The sequence below is a fragment of the Rhincodon typus genome, chromosome 1 (genome assembly GCF_021869965.1).
Source record: "Rhincodon typus isolate 14 chromosome 1, sRhiTyp1.1, whole genome shotgun sequence".
NCBI classification, from domain to species: domain Eukaryota; kingdom Metazoa; phylum Chordata; class Chondrichthyes; order Orectolobiformes; family Rhincodontidae; genus Rhincodon; species Rhincodon typus.
Window position 1 is genome coordinate 142406543 of NC_063332.1, and position 9477 is coordinate 142416019.

Here is a 9477-nt window from a genome sequence, read left to right on the forward strand (position 1 = left end):
GGTTGGTTTATGAGGAGAGACTGAGTAGATTGGGATTATATTCATTGGAATTCAGAAGATTGAGGGGGGATCTTATAGAAACATATAAAATTATGAAGGGAATAGACAAGGTAGAAGTAGAGAGGATGTTTCCACTGGCAGGTGAAGCTAGGACAAGAGGGCATAGCCTCAAGATTAGAGGGAGCAGATTTAGGACTGAACTGAGAAGGAATTTCTTCACCCAGAGGGTTGTTAATCTATGGAATTCCTCGCCCAGTGAAGTAGTTGACGCTACTTCAGTAAACGTTTTTAAAGAAAAGGTAGATTTTTTTTGAACAATAAAGGAATTAAGGGTTACGGTGAGAACGCGGGTAAGTGGATCTGAGTCCACGCAAAGATCAGCCATGATCTTATTGAATGGCGGAGCAGGCTCGAAGGGCCAGATGGCCTACTCCTGCTCCTAGTTCTTATGTTCTTATGTTCATTGTTGATCTTTAGGGGGCTCTATTCTCTCTCTCATTACTCTTTAGCCTTCAGTACACTTATAGAATCTCTTTGGATTCTCCTTAACCTGATCTGTCAAAGCTGTGTCATGATCTTTTGCACCTATATCACTATTCAACACTGTAGAGATTCCTTTATTGACAAAGCTGGTCTGGGTCATCCTGCAGCCATATTTCTGTAATAAATGTCAAGTCATAATCATTTTGTTATATGAGATTAACTCATCTACCTTGTAACAAATGCTGCATACTTTCAGATGAAGAGCCTTGAGCTTTGATTTGCCATTTTTGCTTCCTCTAGATTTGATCCCTACTGCATTCTTCAGTATAAATTTTCTGTCCCTTGCTCTCTCATTGAGATTATCGATTGCCTGTTCTCTACCCTGCACCTCTGCCTCTTGTTTGTTTTTGATTCTTTTAAAGCTCCCCTTCAACTGAAAACCCTCCTCCCACACCTGCAACACTAGTTAGTTTAAAGCCTGTCTACAACCCTAGTTATATGATTCACTAGGGCACTGGCCCCAGTTATGGTTCACATAAAGCGATCCAATCAGAAAAGCTGTCTTTCCCAGTAATATTACCAATGCTCCATGAATCTGAACCCATTTCTCTCACACCAATCTAACAGCCCCACATTTACCCCTGTAATTTTATTGACTCTACGTGAGCCATAGAAAATTAGTGTATTGTGCAGGGGATTATCATCTTTGTGGTTCTGCTATGTAATTCAGCCTTGAGCTGCTCATAACTCCTCAGCAGAACCTCTATCCTAGTCCTGCCTTTGTCATTAGTACCTATGTGGATTTCTCCTCTGACTCCAAGTTCCTCTCCATCCCAGAAGAGATTTCATTACCTTGGCACCTGGTAGGCAAAACAGCCTTAAGGACTGTCTATCTTTGCAAAGAACAGTACCTATTCCCCTAACTATGCTATCTCCTATTGCTGCAACATCTCTCTTTTCTCCACTTGAATGGCATTCTGTACCATGGTATTGTTCACTCATCTCCCTTTACAGCCTGTACCCTTATCCACACCAAGAGCAAGAACCCACTATATCCTCCTTGCACAGTCCGTGTGCATCCAAAATATGAGAGGAGGATTGACTGGAATATAAATGTTGCATAGACTAGTTGGGCCTGTTGCAATGTCAATGTAAATTATCTTAAACTTTGCTGTGTAATGTAAATACAAAAATTTCAAAGCAAATCAAATATAATTCAGATGTATCACTCTAAAGATTAGGTTACATTAATTTGAAAAGCACAAATCTGCTGGGCACTATTATGTACAACGAAAAGAGGCTGGCATGAAACTTCTGCCCTGGTCCTAAACTAGTGGTTCTGAAACCATTTCCAATTGGTGAAATCACCTTTAAAATAATATACATTGCATATAGTACTGTTGGCTGTGAAGGGTTACTTCTTTTTGCTTAGTTAATCATTCTCAACTGTAATAATTTCACACAGGCACTTTGGTTGACCCCACTGCCGTTTGTTATGCAGCAGAAATAATTGCTGTTTTCTGTTCAGCAATCTCTTCTAATAAGTGTCCACATTGAGATTAGATAAAGGCAAGATTGGGCTCTGATTTGAATTGCCATGACTCAATGAATCTTTATACTTGTTTCAAATTAGACACAAAAACATCGCCATTGAACCATAGTTAATATTAAGTATCTCTCTACTTCCACAAAAAAATGCAAATATTAAAAATGGCTGGAACTTTAGAGATCGATGTTTAGGTCTAATTCACTCGAGTATATAGTATTATAACGGAAATATCAAGGCATTGTCAATGTAACATAAGTTGAGTTATTCCACCTCTGCTCCAAAAAGTACTGATCTCTGTTCATTCTGGGCTTTTATCAAGTTCGATTATTTTAAAAGAAAGACTTGTATCTATGTTGCTCCTTTCATAATCTCTAAACATTTCAAACTACTTTGAGTCAAATACCTTAAAAGTATAGTCACGGTTATAATATAGCAAGGTCCCAAAAACAACAGTGAGAATAATGAGGTAATCTGCTTTTACGGTGCTTGCAGAATGATGAAAAATGACCATAACATTGCAGAACTTACCTATTATTTTCAAAGTAGGTGAATGAGATTTTTAAATCCAGCTGAGAAATTGACAGTATGTTTTGACAGCTGAGTGCATCACTTCCTCAGTGCGGAATAGAGTACCAGCCTAGAATCTGTGCTCAACTCCCTGGATTCAGAGATGAAAGTGCTACCCACTGACCCATATCTGGCTGTAAATGATTATCATGTGTAACTCTTTGACAGTATCTGATTTTCACTTGCCAAGATGGGCAACTGAAATTAGCCTGGTCTTAGGCATCTTTCATCTGAAGTCATTGAGAAGTGACTTCAAACAAAAGAACATCTATATTTTCTTGTATCCCTAATTCAAGGATGCTGGTACCAGTTCTGTTGTACCTTCTGATTTGAAATTTTGACCATCTCATTTGAATGACTCAGTGTTCTATATTTTGATTTTTAATAACTGAGCAATTGGGAAAAGTTGATAGAGAGAACTGTAGTGTATTGGACATCCATTTGTCAATTACATATATCTGCTCTTTGGCTGCAACGTGACAGGGGATGTGACTTGGTAACATTTGAGACCCCATACTCAATTAAATTTTATTCACCTTTCTGGAAATCTGAAACTTGGTTTAAAAAAATCAACTATAACAATCAACTGTAACTATTGCATGTTTACAGTAACAAATAGTGGAATTCAATATTGGGAGCAGGGCATCAAATTTGTGAATTGTGGTAAATCTGAGACCCAAAGAAGAAGTATTAATGCGAGAATTGATAAACAGACCCACAGCATGACAAAATAGTTTACTGTTAGATTTGTACTCTATTCTAACAGATAAGACTAGAAGTTACGAAAATAGTACAAGAATAAAACTGAAGACTCTATATTTGAATACGTGTAGGGTTAGAAACAAAATCGGTACGCTGAAATAAGTATGATCTGATAGCCACTGCACAAGCATGGAGGCAGGATGACCTGAATTATTACCTGAATCTTGAAAGATACTGTACATCTGGGAAGGACAGGAAGCTAGAAGAAACTGGAGGTCTGGGTTTGTTGGTTAATCATGGTATTAGCAGAATAAGACGATAATGTCATAAGAAACAGGAGCAAGAGGAAGTTGTTCAACCCTCTGAGGTCATTCGGCCATTCTATAGGATCATGGCTTATGCACCACTCCTCATGTTCACTTTCCTGTCCTTTCCCCATAACCCATGCTTCTTCAGCTGGGGTGTAACTTTAAGGATCTCTCACAGAAATATTTCCTATACTTATGAACAGCTTTTCATATTGCCCTACATTGCGTTTCAACTTAAGTATAAATTGACCTGCGGACAGACTTGAACGGAAATCGGCAACTTGGGGATTTGGATGAAGATGCAGAAAATATGGTTGCCAAATTTGCAGATGATACAAAGATAGGCAGACAAGTAAGTTGTGAAGAGGCCATAAGGAGGCTTTGAAAGGTTATGGATAGGTTACGTAAGTGAGCAATGATGTGGGAAATAGAGTATAATATGCAAAAATGTGAAATTATCCATATTCATAGAATCCCTGCAGTGTGGAAGCTGTAGCTGTGAGTAGAGTCCACACTGACCCTTTGAAGAGCATCCACACAGACCCTCCACCCCCACCCCACTCTATCCCTGTAAAGCTCAATTTCCCATAATCCACCTAGACTGCACATCCCTGTACACTATGGACAACTTAGCATGGCCAGTACACTTAACTTGCGCATCTTTGGACTGTGGGAGGTAACTGGAGCACCCAGAGGAAACCCATGCAAACAGGGGAAGAATGTGTAAACTCCACACAGACAGTCGCCCAAGGGTGTAGTCGGACTCAAGTTCCGGGTGCTGTGAGGCAGCAGTTCTAACCAGAGGTGTTAACTCAGATTCTGCAGGGTCAGGATGTTTGTGGATGTAGTGTCTACCAAGTGGGTTGCTTTGTTTTGGATGTGGCAAGTTGCTTGAGTATTATTGGAGCTGTACTCATCCAGGCGTGTGGACAGCATTCCATCGTTCTCCAGATGTGTCGTCTTGATTGTGGACAAGCTTTGGGGAGTGAGGAGGTGAGTTGCTCACTGGAGAATTCCTAGCTATGGACCTGCTTCTGTAGCCATGATAATGGCTAGTCAAGCTCAATTGTGGTCAATGGTAACCCTCAGAATGTTGATAGCAGGGATTTAGCAATGGTGTAACACTATTGAACGTCAAGGAATGCTGGTTAGATTCTCTTCCTATTTTGGGGCTCATCATTGCCTGGCACCTGCGTGACATGAATATTATTTGCCATTTGTCAATCCAAGTATGAATAGAAACTTAGAAAATAGGAGGAATAGGCCATCCGGCTCTTCAAGCCTGGTCTGCCATTCAATATGATCATGGCTGATCATCCAACTATTTCTGCTTTCTCTCTACACCTTTTGATCCCTTTAGCCTAAAGCACTATACCTCCTCCTTGAAAATATTCAATGTTTGGCCTCAGCCACTTTCTGTAGCAGAGAATTTCACAGTATTGCCACTTCCTAGGTTAATACATTTCTCTTAATTTCAGTCCTAAATAGCCTACCCTGTATCCTTAAACGGTGACCCTTGTTTCTGGACTTTCCGGTCATCAGGAACATCATCTTATGTTTATCCTGTCTAGTCCTGTTAGAATTTTATAGGTCTCTGAGGATCCCAAAACTCCCTTGTGTATAGTCCTAACTGATCCACTTTCTCTTCATATGTCTGTCTAGCTATCCCAGAAATCAGTTTGGTAACCTTTGTTGCACTCCCTTCTTAACCAGACATCCTTTCTTAGATAAGGAGACCAAAACTGTCTCACCAAGGACCAATTGCTCCTATCACTATGAAGGCCATCATATCATTTGTCTTCTTTATTGCCTACTGCATTCTTACATTCAGTGACTGTTATACAAGGACACACAGGTCTCATTGCACCTCCCCCTTTTCCAATCCATTGCGATTCAGATAATCTGCCTTCCTGTTTTTCCTGCCAAAGTGGACTTCTTTTTTGACATCAAAAACAAAGTTGCTGGGGTTCCTCCATTCTGAGGAAGGGTCACTGGACCCAAAACGTTAACTCTGTTTTTTCCTTCGCAGATGCTGCCAGACCTGCTGAGCTTTTCCAGCAACTTTGTTTTTGTTCCTGATTTACAGCATCCGCCGTTCTTTCGGTTTTTTTCTTTTTTGTGTTGACACGACTCCAGAGACAGTATGTTCCTGTTGGGGTGAAGGGCAAGGCTGGTAGGTGTAGGGAATGCTGGATGACTAGAGAAATTGAGGTTTTGGTCAAGTAAAGGAAGGAAGCATATGTCGGGTGTAGACAGCAGGGATCGAGTGAATCCCTAGAAGAGTGTAAAGGCAGTATGAGTATACTTAAGAGGGAAATCAGGAGGGCAAAAAGGGGACGTGACACTTTTGGCAAATAGGGTTAAGGAGAAACCAAAGGGATTCAACAAATACATTTAGGACAAAAGAGTAACGAGGGAGAGAATAGGGCCCCTAGAGATCAGCAAGGCCGCCTACATGTGGAACCCCTAGAGACGGGGGAAATACAAAACGAGTATTTTGCATAAGTGTTTACTGTGGAGAAGGATATGGAAGATAGAGAATGTGGGGAAGTAAATAATGACATCTTAAAAAATGTCCATATTACAGAGGAGGAGGTGCCAGATGTCGTAAAACACATAAAGATGGATAAATTCCCGGGACCTGATTCAGGTGTACCTTGGAACTCTGTGGGAAGCAAGAGAAGTGATTGCTGGGCCCCTTGTGGAGATATTCGTATCATCGATAGCCACAGGTGAGACGATAGCCAGGAGACTGGAGATTGGCTCATGTGGTGCCACTATTTAAGAAAGGTGGTAAGGAAAAGGCAGGGAACTATAGACCGGTGAGCCTGACATCATTAGTTGGCAAGTTGTTGGAGGGAGCCCTGAGGGACTGGATTTACGTGTATTTGGAAAGACAAGGTCTGATTAGGGATAGTCAACATGGCTTTGTGCGTGGGAAATCGTGTCTCACTAATTTGATAGAGTTTTTTTGAAGAAGAAGCGAAGAACGTTGAGGACAGAGGGGAGGACGTGCTTTATATGGACTTCAGTAAGGCGTTCAACAAGGTTCTTCATGGTAGACTGGTTAGCAAGGTTGGATCTCATGGAATACAGGGAGAACTAGCCATTTAGATACAGAACTGGCATGAAGGTAGAAGACAGAGGGTGGTGGTGGAGGGTTTCTTTTCAGATTGGAGGCCTGTGACCAGAGGTGTGCCACAAGGATTGGTGCTGGGTCTGCTGCTTTTCGTCATATATATGAATGACTTTGATATGAACATAGGAGATGTGGTTAGTAAGTTTGTAGATGACGCCAAAATTGGAGGTGTAGTGGACAGTGAAGTAGGTTACCTCAGAGCACAACGCGATCTTGATCAGCTGGACCAATGGGCTAAGGAGTGACAAATGGAGTTTAATTTAGATAAATGTGAAGTGATGCGTTTTGAAAGGCAAATCAGGGCAGGACTTATACACTTAATGGTAAGGTACTGGGAGTATTGCTGAATGAAGAGATCTTGGAGTGCCAGTTCATAGTTGCTTGAAAGTGGAGTCACAGGTAGACAGGGTAGTGAAGAAAGCTTTTGGTATGCTTGCCTTTATTGGTCACTGCATTGAGTAGTTGGGATGACATGTTGTGGCGGCACAGGACGTTGGTTAGGCCACTTTTGGAATACTGTGTGCAATTCTGGTCTCCCTGCTATAGGAAGGATATTGTTAAACTTGAAATGGTTCACAAAAGGTTTAGAAGGATGTAGCCAGGGTTGGAGGGTTTGAACTATAGGGAGAGACTGAATACGCTAGGGGTATTTTCCCTGGAGTGTTGAAGGCTGAGGGGTGATCTTATAGAGGTTTATAAAATCATGAGGAACATGGATAGGGTGAATAACCAACGTCTTTTCCTGGGAGTAGAGGAGTCCAAAACTAGAGGGCATAGGTTTAAGGTGAGAAGAGAAAGATTTAAAAGGAACCTGAGGGGCAACGTTTTCATGCAGAGTGTGGTGCGTGTGTGGAATGAGCTGTGAGAGAAAGTGGTGGATGCTGGTGCAATTACAACATTGAAAAGGCATCTGGATAGGTATGTGAATAGGAAGGGTTTGGAGGGATATGGGCCAAATACTGGCAAATGGGACTAGATTAATTTTAGGGTATCTGATCAGCATGGACGAGCTGAAGGGTCTGTTTCCATGCTGTACAACTCTGACTATAAGTGGATAACATCACATTTATCCACATTATACTGCATCTGCTGTGCATTTTTCCACACTCCAACTGTCCATATCACATTGAAGTTTTTCTGCATCTTTCTATAGTTCATCCTCCCACACAGCTTTGTGTCATCTGCAAACCTAGAGATATTAAGTTTAGTCCCCTCATTTAAGTCATGATTATATATTGTGAATAGTTGGGGTCCAAGCACTAATCCCTGTCGCATCCCACTAATCAGTGCCTGCTAATTGGAAAAAGACCTGTTTATTTGTTTCCTATCTGCCAACCAGTTCTCTATCTATGTCAGTATTCTACTTTCCAACCCCATGAGCTTTAATTTTATATGCTCATCTCTCTTATATGGGACCATATCGAACGACTTCTGAAAGTCCAAGTAAACCACATCCAATGGCTACCCTTTTTCAACTCCACTAGTTATATCCTCGAATAATTTCAGTAGACTTTTTCAGCATAGTTTCCCCTCATAAATCCTTGCTGCCTGTGTTGCTGTTTTCCAAGTGCGTTGCTGTTTAATCATCTATAATGGTGACTAGCATTTTCACTATGATTGATGTCAGGCTAACCAGTCTATAATTCCCTGGTTTCATCATTATCCACTTTTTTTTAAAAGAGTGGGATTACATCAGCTACTCTCCATCTGTAAGAAATGAACTGTCCCCAAGTCTATAGAGTTTTCAAACATGGCTACCAATGCATCCACTATTTCAAGAGCCACTTCTTCAAGTACTCTGGGATGCAGTTTTGGGACCTGGAGATTTTGTGGCTTTTAAACTCCTGTATTTCCCAAATGCCATTTTCATGTTAATACTGGTTTCCTTCCACACCTGCCTCTCACTGTATTCCCCAACATTTTTGGGATGTCCTTTGTGAAGGCAGAACCAAAATATGTTTTGCCCTCTCTTTGTTCCGTATTATTCACTTCCCCTGTTTCTGTTATAGACCTACATTTGTCTTGACTGAATGTTTTCTCTTGCATTCCTGTAGAAGGTTTTACAATCAACTGCTATCTTTCCTGCAGCTCGTACTCTATTCACCCTCTCAATCAATCCCATCGACTTCCTTTGCTGAAACCTAAACTGCATCCAGTACTCCGCCCTGCTGGTTTTTTTGGCCAATTCATATGCCCCTTCCTTGGTTGTAATACTATCCCTAAATGCCTTCATTAGCCATGGTCAGGCCAAATTTCCCATTTAATTTTTGTTTATAGAATTTTATTTTATATTATTGATGAATATTGTCCAAATCTTTTTGCATTTAGAAAAGGACTCTTCGGTATTTGAGGAGTTGCGAATGGTCATGAGTATTGTGCAATCATTAGTGGACGTCTCGATTTGTGATGGAGAGAATGTCATTGATGAAACAGCTGAAGATTCTTGAGCTCTTGTGGAACAGTGGTAATGTCCCGACCTCTGGGCCAGAAGGTCTGGGTTCAAGTCCTGCCTGGGTTCAAGTCCCACCTGCTCCAGAAGTATATCAAAAGATGTCTGAACAAATGATTAAAAATATCTACTGTGAGAAAGTTTTCTAATTATGTCCTGGAGCTGAGATGACTGACATTCAGCAACCGCAACCATCTTCCTTTCTGCTAGGTGTGATGTAAAATGCGGGATATATAAACATTACTTATTGTAAATTTGGATTTCTAGGTTTTGAGTTAAT